Raw genomic sequence first — 18,011 nt, 5'->3', positions numbered from 1 at the left:
TCTATTAGAGGATCCTAATAAAAGTAATTTGCCCAGACCGAAAGAATTACCTGTAATTTATACCAGAATTCACGGTTTAAACGTACGCTGTCTGGCTGACACTGGAGCCACGGTCAGTGTAGTATCACAGGCCTTAGTTTCGGACATTCAAAGTAGAGTTCGTATCCCGTCTATACCACTTTCAAAGGTAAAAATTAAAGGGATTATACCGGACAAAGTCACGTCCTGTAAGGAGCAGGTATTACTTGACATCCAGATTGGAGATTTACTGGTGTCACATCCATGTATTGTGCTGCCTAAAATGGAATACAATCTTATATTAGGAGCCGATTTCTTAAGAGAATACGAAGCTGTAATTGACATGGGTACGAACTCTATCCTGTTAAAATTAAATGGTAACCAGGAACGAGTAGAATTAAACCAGAACCAGGATTAGCAACCCGGGGAACGTATTTGGACAATGGACATGCAGACGGAAGAACTTGATTCAGAAAGATGGCTACAGGATCACGAAGAAATTATTCCAGAGTTCGAAATTATGGTATCCGAATTGGAAGAACAGCGAGAGAAAGAAAAATTTCTGGAACTGTTGCCGAGTAAAATCGAAGAAGCAAAGATTAGTCCGGAAGACAAGGGACGGCTGCAGGAGTTATTGATGAGGCATGAGACGGTCTTTGGTTCGAGGCCTGGAAAGATCCCGAATTACCAATACAAATTATGTGTAAATAACTGGGAGCCTTTCAAACAGCGACCATATCCAATTCCAGAGAAGATGTTACCCCAGGTCCGAGAGGTAATCGAAGACATGGAGAGGAACGGGATAATCGCCAAGTCCCCGAGTCCGTTTTTAAATCCGTTATGTGCAGTGCCCAAGGCGAATGGAACGGTGCGCGTGTGCCTTGACGCACGATCTTTGAACCAACGCCTAGTCCCCGAGTATGAGAGACCTCCAAACCTTAAGGATATTCTCAAGAAGTTCAGAGATATGGAATTTTTCAGTACGGTAGACATGACTTCAAGCTTTCACCATATCGTTTTGGATCCAAGTACAAATATGCTAACTGGATTTTTATTTGACAACCAGACGTATATTTTCCTACGTCTTCCATTTGGCCTAGTCTCAAGTTGTGCTGCTTTGATACGGGCACTGGGATCGAACCTCAGTCCCGAGGTAAAAGAGTTTACGATTCGGTATATCGATGATATTTTAATCTGCACTAAAACCCTAGAAGAACACATGGAAAAATTGAATTTACTCTTTCAGGACCTCGAGAGATGCAATTTCAAGGTTAATTTTGAAAAGTCACACTTCTGTCAGCGCAGGGTATTGTTCCTGGGGCATGTTGTCGACGGTCAAGGCATTCGGCCCAACCCAGCTAAAATTGCGGCGATACAAAATTTTCCTAGGCCGATCAAGATTAAACATGCTAGGCAGTTCTTGGGCCTAACGAACTTTTTCTCCAATCATTGTCCCGGTTACACGGATACAGTGGCGCCTCTTCAAGATATGTTGAAAACCAATAATAGATGGAAATGGGGAGAAGAGCAAGAAAAAGCTTTTGTAAACACTAAGGTACTTTTAGAAAATTCTGTAAAATTGGGGTACCCTAGCTTCGATAGGAAGTTCATCATACAGACGGACGCTTCTGCAGTTGGAGTCGGAGCAGTGCTGTACCAGGAAACACCCGAGAGGGAGCATAAAATATCATATTTGGCTTTCATGAGTAGAAAATTACGAGGACACGAGTTGAAATACACGACCACCGAGTTGGAGATGTTAGCCATAGTTACGGCCTTAGCTCACTGGAGAAAGTATGTGTACGGATTCCCAGTAGTGATTAGAACTGATCACAAAGCACTTACCTTCATTCTTAAGACGGACATGGCTAATGCACGGGTCAGTAGATGGGCACTTTACGTCCAGCAGTTCGACCTCACGGTAGAACATTGCCCAGGGAAACTGAACATACTAGCTGACGCGTTGAGCAGAAATCCTAATCCGGAGGAACTTACAATACACCTAACTCTGTTAGACCAAGAGGATCAGAATATACTGGAGAGACTTCGGAATATTCATGAGGAACAGGAAAATTACTCAGAGACCGGACGGCTAATCCAGTACTTTCGGAAAGAACTCCAACCCGGGACTCCACCGTACGCTGAAGCGGAGCGCAAAGCGGTAAATTATCACTATTTTAACAACATTTTGCATAAATTTGTGGATGAGAATCATACGAAATTTAGAATTGTGGTGCCTCCGCGATTACAGATTGACTTGATATGGATAGCTCATCACTCTACAGGACATTCAGGAATTGATAAAGTGGTAGCAACACTGCAGGAAACTTTCGTGTGGCCTAAAATGAGGTCGATGGTACAGAAAATCCTGCGTACCTGTGACATTTGTCAGAGGGTGAAACCAAATCCGTACCTTCTGAAGCAACCGCCACGACCACTGATACCTACGGGACCACGTAAATTATTCGCAATAGACTTCTTCGGTCCCTTACCCTCTGCTACTAGGGGCTTAAAGTACATCCTTGTCTGTATGGACGTCTTCAGTAAATTTGTTACATTGTGCCCTATTCAAAAGGCGAATACTCGTTCGACGCTATCGCAGATCAAAAGAAAGATAATACCCATTATGGGTAAGCCTGAGAGTATCTTAAGTGATCATGGGAGTCAATTCACTGCTGCAGGGTTTAAGCGTGAACTAGAAAGACTAGGGATCAAGCATGTCTTATCCAGCATCAGACATCCGCAAGCTAACCCGAGTGAACGTATCATGAGGGAGATATCCAAGTATTGCAGGATATACTGCCCTAGAGAACATTATAAGTGGAACACTGTAGTGCCCATTATTACAGAGTGTATTAACACAACTAGACACGAATCGACCGGTATGATTCCAGCATGGATTCACAATAATGAGCTGCCTAAACGTCCTTGGGAAAATGTAATTCCGTGCCCTAGGGATCCTCAACTAGCTCAAGAGATATGTGTTAATAACGTTGCAGAACACTTAAAAGCACAGGCTGAGAAGCGGCTGCGAAGAACTAGGAATAAAAGATTTCATAGACCTTTACAAGTGGGCGAGTTAGTGTTAGTTAAGACATCCACTGTCTCTAACCCTACAGAGAGATACTACCATAAGTTCGCTGAGCTATACACTGGACCGTATAGAATAATTCATAGTTATGAAAATAACTCATACAAGGTACAAAGCTTGGACGCTACAGTGACTAAGGTCTTTAACTCATCAAACCTTAAGCCCTTTTTCCAACCCGGCCAATATCAATTAGATAATCTGGAAGAAGAAGAAGAAGAAGGAGGCGAAGAAGAGGAAGAAGAACCTGAGGACGAAGAGACCGAAAATATTGCCAGAGAGGAGGTTATCATTCCGGAAGAAGATGAAAATGACAGCGAAGAAGAACAACCAGAGGTACCCAATGGAGGAGAAGAAGAAGAAGAAGAAGTGAATATGATTTCTCCAGGCGACCAGAAACAGCTATCTGAGCAGCGCAAAGAAACGGAGTGTCAAGACTGCTAGAGTAACCACCGGAGATTTCTAGCTCTGCTGGATGCCTATTACCAAGTTAGGAAGGATAGGGAGGCTATCATATCTGTAGCTGAAGATAGTCCCATGCCCTGAAGTTTTGAATATTGACAGCAGATATGATTGCAATGAGAAAATGATCTTGGAATTTGGGAAAATAAAATTCTTGACAAAATTTTATTTTGTCGTTCACGGGGGGCTATGAACCATTCTGTTCATTGGAGCAATTGTATTAATTTGAGTATTGGATATTGGAATCATACTAGGCCACCCACGAAGCCGATGTCTTACAGTATATGTCATAAAGGGGTCCAGAAGAAGCGTTCTTATGTGAAGTGAGCGCGAGCGTCATTATGAGAAATCTGCAGAACTCATTAAAAGAAGTTATGTCCCAAGCCAAGCCTCTTGATGGAGATTGGGGACGCTTTCCAGTTCCCGGCTAAACTTATTCTAGGAGGGAAGAATGAAATAAATTAATATCTTTGGTTACAGAAGAGTTGCATTGGATTTGAGACAAGAATTGCAACCTGTATTATTTCTGCTTTATTTTGATAGGCATTAGGGCTGCATTAATTAATGCATTCGCTAATTTGAGCTCATGATATAATTAATGCGGGAAATTTTCCCGGGCACGCAAAGATTACACGCAGCCAAGCGGCTTGATGACGCTACCCGGAATTATAAATTAAGGCCGCCAGGGCATATCAGAGTCATTCTTGGACCGAGAGGCTGCGGGAACGAATCGTCATACTGCGTGTTGGTGCTGAGAACAACGCTTTGTCTTCAAGCTACACCGACTACCTGTACTGCTATTTCTGCAAAGATGTAAGTAATCAACTTGAATATTCAGAGGAATTGAAGATTTTACCTGTGAGATTATGCTATGGGGAGATGAGGTACTGCTTATAAGAGACTAATGAACTAGTAGCTCCATATTTCTGTGAGGTCAAGGGATTGCGGACGAAATGCTAGAATTAATATTGGCTCAGGTTAGGAATTCTAAAACTATATGTTGTCCATGTGATAGGGTGATAGAACAGTGACTGAGAGTAGTGAAGAAACTATTGTGTACCAGGTTAAAACTCTGAACGAGACTTGGTCAGTGTGACGTGTGAGACACGCTAACAGTGAAGACAGGCATCGAGTTTGGACAGTCTGTAATATATGAATTTATTTTCAGTTACCTCAGCATCAAGTCAGAACGAGTGTTTGACAGCATCATTGCAAAGAAGCCACAACCAGGAGCTGAAGCCAACACAACAACGGGTATCGATCCAGGAACGTTGGGAGCACCTGACTAGCACAACATCGAAGAGGACACCTTCCGACTACAGAGGGAGCTGTACGAAGACGCCACACCAGCAAGAATGTCTCCAAGTGGTCAACAGTCTCTGATGACAGTTCTGCAGTCTATCAGAATGTGGTAGATCCAGTGGTCCACAGGGATGGCCGCTCCGCTATGTTCTCTAAATTAAGGTCAGAGCTTTCCAATTCTGTTTCAAGCATGTCATTTAAATTTAGATAGGAATATGGGGGCCGTCAGTCAGCAGATTTGTGGTAATAGGATAATTTCCCTTGTAATATAGAGCTAGGCCTCAAACTCGAACCCCGTACTTTAAGGTAGATGTTATTGGTAGAGTCCTTGTTAGCGAATTTATAGTTCATTGTAATTGCGTTATTTGAAAGTACGTGTTTTTGTAAGGGTCTGATTGAACTCATTTGGTCATAGGAGGTTAGTCTACAGATAGGTACGTTTATTAGATCACATTCAGGCATTTGTTTCTGCAGACGTAGAAGTGTATAGTTATGACCAAATCGTGACCAAGTCGTGACCAGGAATTCACCCAGATTCACTGATAGAGTGAGCGAGTCCAAATATTTAAGAGATTTGAGCCCATAAGAGGCTGAAGTAAAATGTGCAGTTGGTATGAGAGAGCCCAACCATTGAGAGTTTATTGAATATATTTTGGAAATGCCTAGTATGGCAATGTGACGATCGCTTAATGATTAGTGTTTTGTAGCACCAGGATTTAGCCCACGAGAGGCATTAGTAAGATGAGCGAGATTGCGGAAGGTATTGAGACGAGGGCAGATAGCCCAGGTATATTTAAATGAGGGCTTTAGCAGCTGACTACGTGAAGTGTTCTTTTGAAAGGCAAGACTTTAGCCTGTCTCCCCGTTGGAGCTCATAAATTAGGGGGCTGCCGCAAGTGGAGGTGTGAGAATGGAGGTCACTGAGCTTGACGTCACAGGCTGGTGTGTTGGTCGTCTGCAGTATTTCAAGTATGCTAGGAGGGGAAGAAACGACCTTCTTGTTTTGAAAGCAGAGAGAGATTTGTTTTATGTCCTATTTGTTTTACGTAATATTTTAACACTGGCCCGTTTTATAATGACACCCTTGTATGTGTTGATTGGATTCTTTCATATTGTTTGCATAGGTATCTTGGACACCTTACCTGTCATAGGACTAGGGTTCGTGACCAAGTCAGGTCATTGTAAATTTTTGTGGTGATTTTGTTGGCACCGGGGTTCGACGGCGCGAGGCATTGTAAATTTTTATGGGGAATCATTGTTTTTGTGTAATTAAGCAGATATCCATCTTCCAAAACTTCGTTACTTACACCATTGTTACATGCTTGTTGCAGCTCACGGGTTTTCATGAAGGCAGTGAACTGATAGTCATCGGCTCAGCGTCATTTTTCCATCTCATATTGAAATGATCTTTTATTTGTAAATAATTCAATTTTATGTAATAAATCCCTATTTGTTAAACTTTGAATGCAGCGGTGTTTTCTGTTAGATATTTTATTTTAATTTTTTTAATTTAGTCGAATTCTTACCTGAGTAGGCACATGTCCTAGTGTTTTATCTTTATGTTGCCCCGTTATACCCATGTTATCCCTGAGAAGAGCGCTCTCCCGGCTGATTGAAGAGGACAGTGTTCAGGTAAGACTATGTGCACCAGCTCACGTCTGTGAGAGTTCGTTCACTACTGTCCTCTGGGTTCGAGACCGGCCTTCGCCTGGACGGAACTTTATAGTGCAGTAGGGCACAGTATGGTGATTATTAAATCGCCGGACACTCCGTATTATAATTCAGAAGAGTAAATGAATATTTAAGCTTCTTTTATAACATTTATGTACTGAAGATGATACGTAATACTCTGCAGTAAAAAATTTATTCAGAAGCTGAAGTAATTCAGTAGTTGTTAAGAGGATGGGATAATGATACTAAAGTAGGTTTATCCCAAGAATTCGAAGATGGTCTCTCAAGCTTGCACAATATTTTTACTATGCCAATAACAATAATTATTAATGAGGGTCTATTTTACAACAATTCCTTTGTATAAAAGAAGATGGGTGTGATAAACTGTGTATGGTAGAGCAATGAATAGAAACTCAAAACGACTGATATTTTCATTCATTTCTTCAATTACAGCTTTAAGAGTGGCTCATACGACGACACGCCACTAATTTCTTAAAAGTAATCACACGGATGGTAGACAGTAGCTAAAACTGTAGTTTCCTGATATATTCTGCATTTCACTGCTGGTCACATTCTTGCAGGAATTAGAGTTCTGGCCGAAAGGCTGCTGGTGGCAGTAAAGTCTGAGAAAATAGGAGACAAACTAATATGGAATAGCAAACAGGGAAATAAAATTAGGCATTAAGGATTTCCTGCAGACCATTTCAAACAGATCCTAACAGCACTTAAAAACGTGAAAAGAAAGAAAAACTAGCTCTATGATTTAATATTTTGTCAGGTTTCCTCTTCATTCAAATTGCTTATAGAAGTATAAGCGGCGGTCGTATGAAAACCGAACACCCACCATAACACACATTCCGAGGGAAAGGTGGCAACACTCTTGTTACGTATCGATATTGCCATCGCTGTGGTACGAGACCTGCATAGTGACAACTCACAGGTGCACGCAGTTGTTGGTGCGCGAACTCGTCTAGTGTGTTCGTCCAGCTGTGGGAATGGAAGTAAGCAAAGAAAAGCAGAGAACTGTGGTGGCGCAGCGCTAAGAAACTGCGACGCGTCATAAAGTCAAAACGCCCTGGAATGTTGTCGGACGTTGTCATCCTGTTGCATGATAATGCTCATCCCCATACCTCCAATGTCGTGGTTAGGTTGGAAAACGCTTCAACATTCTCTGTACAGCCCTGAATTTTCACCTTGTGATTTTCACATTTTTGGCTACCTGAGGAAATATATTCCTGGACGTCGGTTTTATTCGGACGAGGAAGTGTGGATCCGTCAGCGACCTACCTCTTCCAACAAAAGTGGAATTGCGTCTCCCAGTGGGATGAATGTGTTAACGGTTTTGATAATTCCTATTGAATACATTCCATGGTTACATTGTAGTGGATGTTCGGTTTTTATTTGACTGCACCTCATATACAGAGGGACAAATTCTGCTAATGCCTAGAGCAAATACATGCGCAAAATCCTCCATAAATAACGTGAACATGATGTAGAAAATCTGTCAGAGTGGTTCCACACATTCCAAATTCTTTGCGACTAGACATGCAGTAGAACAAGGAATTGCTTTATGCCCTTTACTATTTATGGTGGCAGAAGAATAATGAAGGGGACCAAACAACGGACCAGCAACAATGAATTCAATTTTCTCGTTTTTCCAAATTATGCAGTAATATGGAGCAACAGTGAAGCAGAAAGTGAATCGCTGGAGTCTACAAAGAATTGTGTCATGTCCAACGGCTGAAAGCACATATAACAGAGAGGAAATGGGTGGAAACTGGGCTTGAAAACAAGAGAACCGGTGGTGCTGTCCCTCAGTCGCCAAAACACGGGAGTGGACTTCACTTTGGATGGGGAAGGGACGAAAGGAATAGGTGGTAAGGTCCCATGTTGAGATCACTAGTCTAGTCCATAATGGGGCACATTTGGACCATGTAGCACGGAAAATCCTATGGCATTCTCAAATCCCAATAAATTAAAAGTAGACGTATTATAATGGTTTCTTAACCTAGAACATTTTTATTCTGGGGTGGTATGAAGTTGTTCCCTGTCTCTCTAGCAGGCAGTCAGTGCCACTGTGACCTTCGGTCTGCGTGTTCGACAGTTGACTGGACACTGGACTTGGCGCAAATCCGCACCCCATCTTAAAGTGATTTCATTGAACTGCTTATCATTTCTGGACTATATCATTGTATATTACACATATTTAACCATTTCACATTTAATGGTTAACATGTTATCGTGTGTGTAATACAACAGGACAGTGGTAACAAATATTTGTGAAAAGGAACTCGCTCCTTAATGGAGCTTGTCTAAATGGCTACATCGTCGTTGGCCATAAATTAACATCAGGAGGTCAAAGTTCAAAAAGCCTTGACGTGTTTTCACTGACATTAGCAGACCAGTTGATGGTTCCATGGATGTAGAAACGACTTCCGATTGAAACTATCCCTATATATAATAAGACAACCCTTCCAGAGCATCTAGGCATGGTAGTTCAGTTAGCGGAGCAACGCAGAGGCATTCTGGATCTCAACGAATATGCTATACTTGTCCCAGACTGCAAAACCAAAGTTCTTCCTAGGACGGTATGTCAGGAACACATAACATTACACAGTACATTTTAGAACCTTTTATGTGCCCATTTTCTGTATTTTACGTACAGGCTATCATTTTTAAAAAACATGATTTACTTACATTGATAATATAATGCTAGGTTAGTTTCTTCAATATATTAAAGGAAAGTTCAAAATGTTTTGGCCCATTATATTTAAACTTGAAGGTGTGGGGTCGTTACTCATCCCGGGTTAATATCGATCATCACGTAGAAAGGTGCACTGTAGTTAGAAGAGGTGCCAGTAAGGTCCAGGCTGTAGGGATGAAATATTTAAGACAAATTGTCCAATTAAGAAGAAAGGACAAGATCCGGAATGAAGTGATAAGACAACAGTCCCATGTAAAGCACTCACTGAGTGTAATCCTGTCGAAGTCTAGGTTAAGATGTTTTTGACATGGGAGTCACATCCCTACTTCACCAAGTAACGGATCAAACCGATTATAACCTCGAAATTACCAGCTGTCGACCTCCGTAACGTAACGGTTAGTGTTATTAGCTACCGTCTTCAGGGGCCTGGGTTCGATTCGCGGTACTGCTAGAAATGTAAGAATGGCAGGAGGATTGGCATGTGCCTGAAAACAGCTATAGCAGCTCGGGATGAGCACACGAGTTTATTTTCACGAAGTAGCCGAAAGTGTCGCAGCTACAAGCAAAGTCAGTAACGCGAAGCCTACTACGGTGGACGTCTTCGAACTCTTTGGTGCTGAATCAAGTTCCTTGTAAAGAATCAGTGATGACAACAATTAAAGTGCCGAAACACAGCCTCCGTGGCTCAGACGGCAGCGCGTCGGCCTCTCACCGCTGGATACCGTGGTTCAAATCCCGGTCGTTCCATGTGAGATTTGTGCTGGACAAAGCGGAGGCGGGACAGGTTTTTCTCCGGGTACTCCGGTTTTCCCTGTCATCTTTCATTCCAGCAACACTCTCCATTCTCATTTCATAGCATCTATCAGTCATTAATAAATCACTTTGGGAGTGGCGACCCCATCGTACTAATAGCCTATATCTGCTTCATTCATCCATCCCTGACCCAGTCAATGACTGGAAAGCAGGTTGTAGGTTTTCATTTTCATTTTACAGAGGCAACTTCCCGTTAAATATTTCTGGTTTGTAGACATTAACGTGAAGGTGCCGATATCTCGCACCTATACTGTAAACCCTGACATATATAAACAGTTCTCCTGAGTTTCTTATATAATCTGATGGTACGAGATTCCCATAGCATGTTGACGTCAATAAATAATCCCTAACACTTCATGATCCCTGAATTATGAATTTTGAAACAGTTATAATTTCATGATAATGCTGTGCAGCTTAGCTGTTCACTTTCCATCCGATACGCGGGACTTCGACTCCCGGTCGATAACGGGTTGGAATTTTCACCTGAAAATCATGAGCTATTAGAAAATCTATTCGGAGTGTAACCCCGGGCCAAAACCAATGATAACCTTACCGACATCCAGTGATCTCCACAATTACCCACGGTAAGGTGAAGAACTGTTGCCCGCATAGTCACGCGAATAATAATAGCGGAGAAAACTAAGAAGCTGTATTATCGCTGTCGTCAGACAGTGATGACGGGAGATTTGTGACCTTCATTTGATCGTGATCGGCCCAGTGCGATGACTCTTAACTGTAATTAGCGAAAGGTCTGGTCAAAGCTCACAGACGGAACAATCACATGAGCACTGCGGACAGGATTCAGACTGTACCTAGGCTTTTGACAAGCAATGTACTCCGCCGTTCAACATTCTGACAGTTTTCCAGGCATGACAAGCGAACTGGCTCACCTGGGTGTAGGACCGTACATACACACACCGTATTTCACCAAATTTTCTGTTTTTTATATTCCACACCCTCTCCACCCACACTCCTCGGAGTGCTAGCGGTATTTTACCCCCACAGTATTTTTTCCATATAGTAAGTCGTATGTGTAATGTTGATTGAGAAGTATGCTTGAACATGCATCCATAATCTCGGACATTTTGGACTCTCGTGAGCCGCATTCCGATTGGCGCTCTTCACCTTAGTGACCAGGTAAACTATCGATTCCGCTCTAATATAGGTAGTTTTATATTTCACCACCTCCCCCAAGGGTTTTAGAGATGTCGTGACCCAACAGTACTATTTTTCCAGATAATAAGTCATACTTTTACCAAGTTGTTTTGAGAGCTATGCTGGAACATACACACATATCCATAATGTCTATCACTTTGGACATATTATCTTTTCACCCCCATGCTCAGTGGGGCTGAACTCGAACTTAAATGGCATGCACAGTGTCGTTATTCATCTCAGCGACACTATTGTAACTCACCTCCTCATGTCCCCACCTCGAGGACTGCTAGCGATGCCCCTTCCCCGCAGGGTTTGTCTCCTGATAGTAACTCATAAGCGAACCAAGTTTTGTTGAAATCGCTCCATTGCTTGAGAAGGAGATGAAGTAAATACATACACTGAGAGAGGTAAATTTTCGTTTGGTAAAATGAGCGTTCGATTAAAAATTTAACATACCATGGATGATCTGTCTTATTATTAACAGTGGAAATATACATCTGTAATAATGTCGGCTTGAAGGAAGATATTTTGATTGTACGTAGCAATAAAGGAATGTGTTGTGCATTTACTTTTGAGAAACCGTGTGCTAGAAGTCTTCTCTTTAATTATCTACGCTCAGTCATCGTTCCCGAGCGCAATCTTCACTCTGTAGAGAGCGCGTGTATCTTAAGATAATCCCAGGGCTAGAGTGACAGCAAACAAAAGCCAGTCGAAGCAAATACAAAGTTTGCTATCAGTCGTCTTCTAAGGAGCTCTTTAGGACGGAGAATTTGCTCTTCAAATACCCGGTCTGGACTAACAGAAACTCAAGAGACTAAGATACCGTCATAAGACATCCCCTCATCAGAACCATTGAAGCGTCGAGTAATTATAAAACACGAGTGTAAATAGGACTGCCACGAACGATGGTGATCATGGTTTGAGAAGAAAGGAAGATGCTTTTGACTACAGATATTACATTTAACTTGGTGGATGATAAATTGTAACTTCGTGATATAACCAACCAGTGAGCAAAGGAATATGCCAAGATTCGCAGATAAACAACTCTCATAATTAAATTATATTCAGAACATATAGGTTAAAGTGGAGTTTGAAAATATAATATTTGAGAGAAGAATCTTATGTTCGAATTGGAAATAATATGTTGGGGGTCCACAATGAAACTGATCGTGTTCAGCATCGGGTGTACTGATCGTAGCAATGCGCTCGGGAATTATGCCACAAAAGCTATTAGTTCCAAGTCTTGCCACCAGGTGAAAATATGGCATGCTCCCATAAAAAGGCACGAGATTTTAACGATATGATAAAAATAGTTTTGGCACGTTTATTAGCATTCACTGTTCAATGTGGCCTCTCAACTCAGCAACATGACATGGTCGCCAGTTGCCGTGAAATCAGTGCGACAAGTCGTCTAGATCGGGCACAAACAGGATGTGACCCTAACAGACAGTCGTGACGTGGTGTTGCCCCATCTTGCACGAGTTGCGTTCTTGCAAAACTGGAATCACATGATGCATAACGAGGTCCCTCTAACGTGCAGATGTCACTGTACACCTAGCTGGTGCACAGGGGATCATCTCCTCAAAGAAAAACGGACCAAGAATGAAGGTGTAACTGACAGAACAGGGCACATTGTTAAAAAGTACAATATAATTCCAGTTTTCACCACAGACCGGAAGCTCAAATCCCTGTTTCGACCATTCAAAGAAATCACATCTTGAAACACCGGGCGTGTGGTTGTGGTTGCTCATATATTGGCATGGCGAAAAAGCTTCTCAGCACCAGGGTGAAAGAACACATCAGGTTGGTAAAGAATGTCGCCTTTCATCCTCCACGGAGAATGCCATAAGCCAGTCTGCCATAGCAGAACATTTCTACAGTACAGACCATGAAATCCTCTTTGACCAGGCGAAGGTCATCGCGCCTGTATCAGACTTCTATACTCGACTGGTAGAGAAGCCGTAGAGATAGAGCTGAGTCCAAATAACATCAACAGGGAAAACGGCTTCAAGTCATCAAATACACGGAGACCTGTACTGCAGAAATACATGCATAACATCACCATGGGATAGCGGGACGCACTCACGAAACCGTCGCCAAAGGGCGGTGAACCACAGCACGACGATCCGTGAGTCCAATTATTGGGCTAGGCCGTGGATAGTACGTCATGGCTCCCACGTTTCTTTGAATTTCTTTGCTCACGGTCGGAAGCAGAACTTAACATGCCCTGATGAAGGCCAATGCAATTTGGTTGAAAGCTCGGCTTAGTTAAATAAACATAGTGGCTTTAATCCAGTATTCATATATTTATTTCTTTACGTTAATGAAGGAGCTTGTTAAACTACACCAAACAGTCACGTAAGCTGAATGCAATGGTTGTTCCTGCATGAACCAAGGAAATGACGCAAAGTAATTCCACGGGAAGAACGTTCTGATGTCAGAGTTACGGAAAATTGCATGTTTTGACTGCTTATTTACTTATTCACTTGTATTATGAACACATTTGGTTCTGACCTAAAAGCAAAAAGAAATAACTCACCCTTTAAACTGAAATTAAAATTGCTATGATTGTTTCCCAACAATAATTTTAAGAAGCTATTTTTATGGCCATTCAGCATGTTTAGCACAAAAGAAATGCAATCAACAGTACTATTATTCTCACCACTGACGTAAACATCACATTGTACTCAGAACAACTCAGAATCAACAGACTTCAAGTCCCAAATCAAGAATGTTATGGATCCACTAATATTGACTATTTTAATGAAAAATAACATAGTTCAATTACAAGAGGGTTCAGAACTTTCATTTTAACGTTCACAATTTATCATCCACTTTTAAATGTTGTTTTATCTCATGATTCTTAGCTTGTGTCTCACCATTTTTATAAATCTCATTTTTTGTCTCTGGTGTATACTCTAGCTGATGTCTCGTAGGAGACGAAACACGTACTAGTTTATGGCAACAAGTTGTGTTGAACAGGCGGATCCTTGAATAGAATATTTGAGGGTATTCTTAAATATTTTGAGCTTGATATCTGGTAAATACACTACACTGTTATGTTGTAAATTATATTCCTTTCTTTACAATACTCATCCTTACTTGACTTCGTGCTTTCTGTACTGAAATCGCCGCCCCCTAGTCCACCCCGTTTTCCTAAATGTACCTTCCTAAAACTCTTCTAAACAAACCCCCTAGCTTACATGTACCATTACGGTTCAACTGAGGACCATCTGAGCGTGGATTCCTATCTCCTACCTTTTACCAGGTGGCTCGCGAACGCCGTGCTTTCTACTTACAATTGTCCCGCATGCAGTAGTGATGCATGGTGTACCGGGCGGTACACCTCCACGCTGCTTATTTAAACTTTGCGCCAGTTGAAACTCCCCTACTGGAAGAAGTCTGAACTTTGTCTTATGTGTTAATTTTCAAGTTACCCTGAAGATGCCACTACTTGGAAATTTTGAAGTTTCTGAACTGTGTTGTTTTCGATGTAATTTTGTTTTGCTTGTAGTAAGAAGTTTGAACCTTCTCTTCTAGAGGACACTATTGAAGAACTACAACGGTGCACCCTAGTGCGAAGTGAAAGAACTGGTTTTTTTTTTTGGAGAAAATTTAATTTCAAAAGTTTGTTCTTTGCTAAATTTCTTTCAGTCATTGTTTAAGTTGGCAACATTAACCCTTTCTTTCCCCTTGTTTTGAATCTAGCCAATCCCGAATTTCTTTAATTAAATTTCCACCAATAATGGGTTTCTTCTTCATATTGTGTAGGGGTTTTCTTTATCCACCAATAAAATGATTGTGGGCGGGTGTTTTCCTTCCTGAAACGCCTCGAACTTTCCGCGAGAGTATATAAACTGCTGATTTTAGGGTCTCTGCGCCACTTCAGTACCATCTTTCAGTGTGTAAAGTACATAGCAGGGGGCGGGAAGCGCCTCTTTCTTCGGGGAGCAGTTCTACACCAAGGTAATGGCCTTTTAATAACTTCTTTTCTGGCTAGCTCAGCAGTTTAACTCTCGGGGCGGGTCCGAAGCGTTTCTACCATGTAACCTTTTCCTAAAATGTAACTACTCTTAGCATCTATTATCTTTCAAAGCTACATATTGGGATAGAGAGTGCTTAACCCTCTCGAGCTCCCACTCATTTTGTTTTGAGGTGAAATTATTTCTCACAACCGATTCTTCCTTAATGTAATGTAAATTGTTCTTTTCTAAAGTCACCTCAGTAGTATGCGATTAGCCCTTGCATTAGTGGCCTAGAGCCAGATTAGTTTTTAAAACAAATGCATTAGGAGGGCAGATCGCCTCCTCTCAAATTGTTATTTTAGAGGTCATGTAATTAACCTTCTTCTCATTTAATAGACCTCAGTAGGTTGGGTATTTTACCCCTGTGTATATGTCCTTAGAGGACAGCTTGAAGGTGGAATTAGGCGTGGCCTTTGACAGGCCTAAAATTTGAGAGCAAGTTGCTCTTTCTTGAAAATTTTGTTTTCTGCGCGCCTCAAGGAGGCCTTACTGTGTAATTTGGAGCAAGTGCTCCTAGGCATGAATGGGGTTTTCTGCCCCTCTGTTGAAACTTGTGTTTGGGGTAAAACTGGGCTAATTGCTCAAGAATTATGAGGTTGGGGCTCGAAGCCCAAATCCTGTAAATATTGTAATTGTACTTGTTATGGCCAGCCGTGACCGTTGGTACAGACAATTCAGACGAACACGTGACAAAGATGACTTTGAGCAATACAGGATACTTAGAAACAAAGTTAAACAGCTAATTAGAAACAGTAAATGCCGCTACTTTCAACAGTTAGCGAGAAATAATAATTTAAACCAAACCTGGAAGAAGTTACGATCTCTGGGCATAGGCAAAGCCGTAGAAGAGCACATTCCCACCATATCTCTAGATACCTTAAATGATTACTTTTCTCAGCCTAAAGTCGGACCAGTTCCATTACCAGCTAATCCCACAAACTTAGCACGCTCTTCCGAGTGCGACCAGTTCTCTTTCCACACCGTTAGCGCAAATGATGTTAAACGTGTGCTGTACTCTATCACTTCCGATGCGACAGGTAATGACGGTATCTCTATAAAATTAATTAAAAACATCATCGGGGCTGTACTACCAATACTGACTCACATATTCAACTACTGCCTGACCAATGGAGTATTCCCTAACGTTTGGAAAGACGCACTAATAAGGCCTATCCCGAAAAACAATACCTTGGATTCTCCATCAGATTACCGCCCTGTGTCCATCCTGCCACCCCTCGCAAAAGCACTCGAACGTCTGATTCATGCACAAATCACTGTATACCTGACCCAAAATTCCCTCCTTGACCCTTTTCAATCCGGCTTTAAAAAAGGACATAGTACCGCGACAGCATTACTGCGAGTTACGGACGTCATCAGACAAGCGATAGACCAACGATATGTGACTGTAGCAACACTACTAGACCTAAGCAGCGCCTTTGACACAGTTAGCCCTGGGTTACTATTGCTGAAACTCCGTAGTCTCAACTTTAATATGACATCTCTTAAATTTTTTAGCTTCTACCTCACTGACCGTCGGCAACGAGTATCAGTAGGAACAATGTACTCAGGATGGCACAACAAATCCATAGGTGGCCCGCAGGGGTCGGTTTTGGGCCCACTTTTATTTGTTGTTAGTGTGAACGACATAGGGGACGCATTGAAATATAGCAAGTACCATATCTATGCAGATGATCTTCAGATTTATTATCACTCATATCCACAAGACATAGATGTAGCCATTGACAGAGTAAATTTTGACTTACGACGACTGAATGACTATGCAAAAAATAACAGCTTGTTAATAAATCCTAACAAAACTCAGGCTATTATATTTGGTACCAAAATAAACCTCAACTTGTTAAAAAGTAGACGTGTACCCCCAATTATTTTAAATAACATTGTCGTGCCCTATTGTACGTCAGTAAGAAACTTAGGTGTTATAATGACTGAGACCCTCAACTGGACTGAACAAGAGACAAATACATGCCGTAAAGTGCAGAAATCCCTTTTTCCTCTCAAACGCTACTCTACTATATTTCCAAAAAATCTTAAAATACAACTGGTAAAATCCCTAATCTTACCAATTCTAGACTACTGCGACACTGTACTTACGGACATATCTCAAGACAGTAACAAGATGCTTGAACGGAGTTTGAACACCTGTATTCGATTCATATTTAAGCTGCGATATGGTTCTCACATTTCACCTTATTACAGGGAGTTGTCATGGCTTCGTGTTCATGAGCGTCGCAGTCTCCACATGTTGTCTCTTCTGCATGGAGTTCTAAACACAGGTGTACCGAATTATCTCTCTTCAAAATTTAATTACCTCTCCTCCTATCATAACCACGATACACGATCTGGCTCCTGTTTAACAATATCTCTCAGTCACTCCAGGACCTACAACCGCTCCTTTGTAGTCACTGCCGCGAGGCTGTGGAATACCCTACCTGCTACCATTAGGGATTTGCGTTCTCGTAGGAGATTTAAGATGGATTGCCGAAATCACTTTCTGAATACCTCTAGCTGACTTTTCGATGTGTGTAGTGTGAATGAGTGCGTGAATGAGCATATATTCATAATAATTAGAAATATATTTGCCAGTTATAGGTTTTTTTCTGTGTTTCCGTCTCTTATTATCACTAGTGTTAGTTTTATATTTATTATCATGTACACTTAGATTGTAGTGTTGTACATTCTATAGTAGTTTTTTATTACAATCTCCAAATTTTCTATTAGTACCATATTATTTTAAAAGATCTGTTGCATT

This window comes from Anabrus simplex, chromosome 8 (genome assembly GCF_040414725.1).
Source record: "Anabrus simplex isolate iqAnaSimp1 chromosome 8, ASM4041472v1, whole genome shotgun sequence".
Classification (NCBI taxonomy): Eukaryota; Metazoa; Arthropoda; class Insecta; order Orthoptera; family Tettigoniidae; genus Anabrus; species Anabrus simplex.
The sequence above is the reverse complement of the archived record's forward strand: the minus strand, read 5'-3'. Positions refer to the sequence as shown.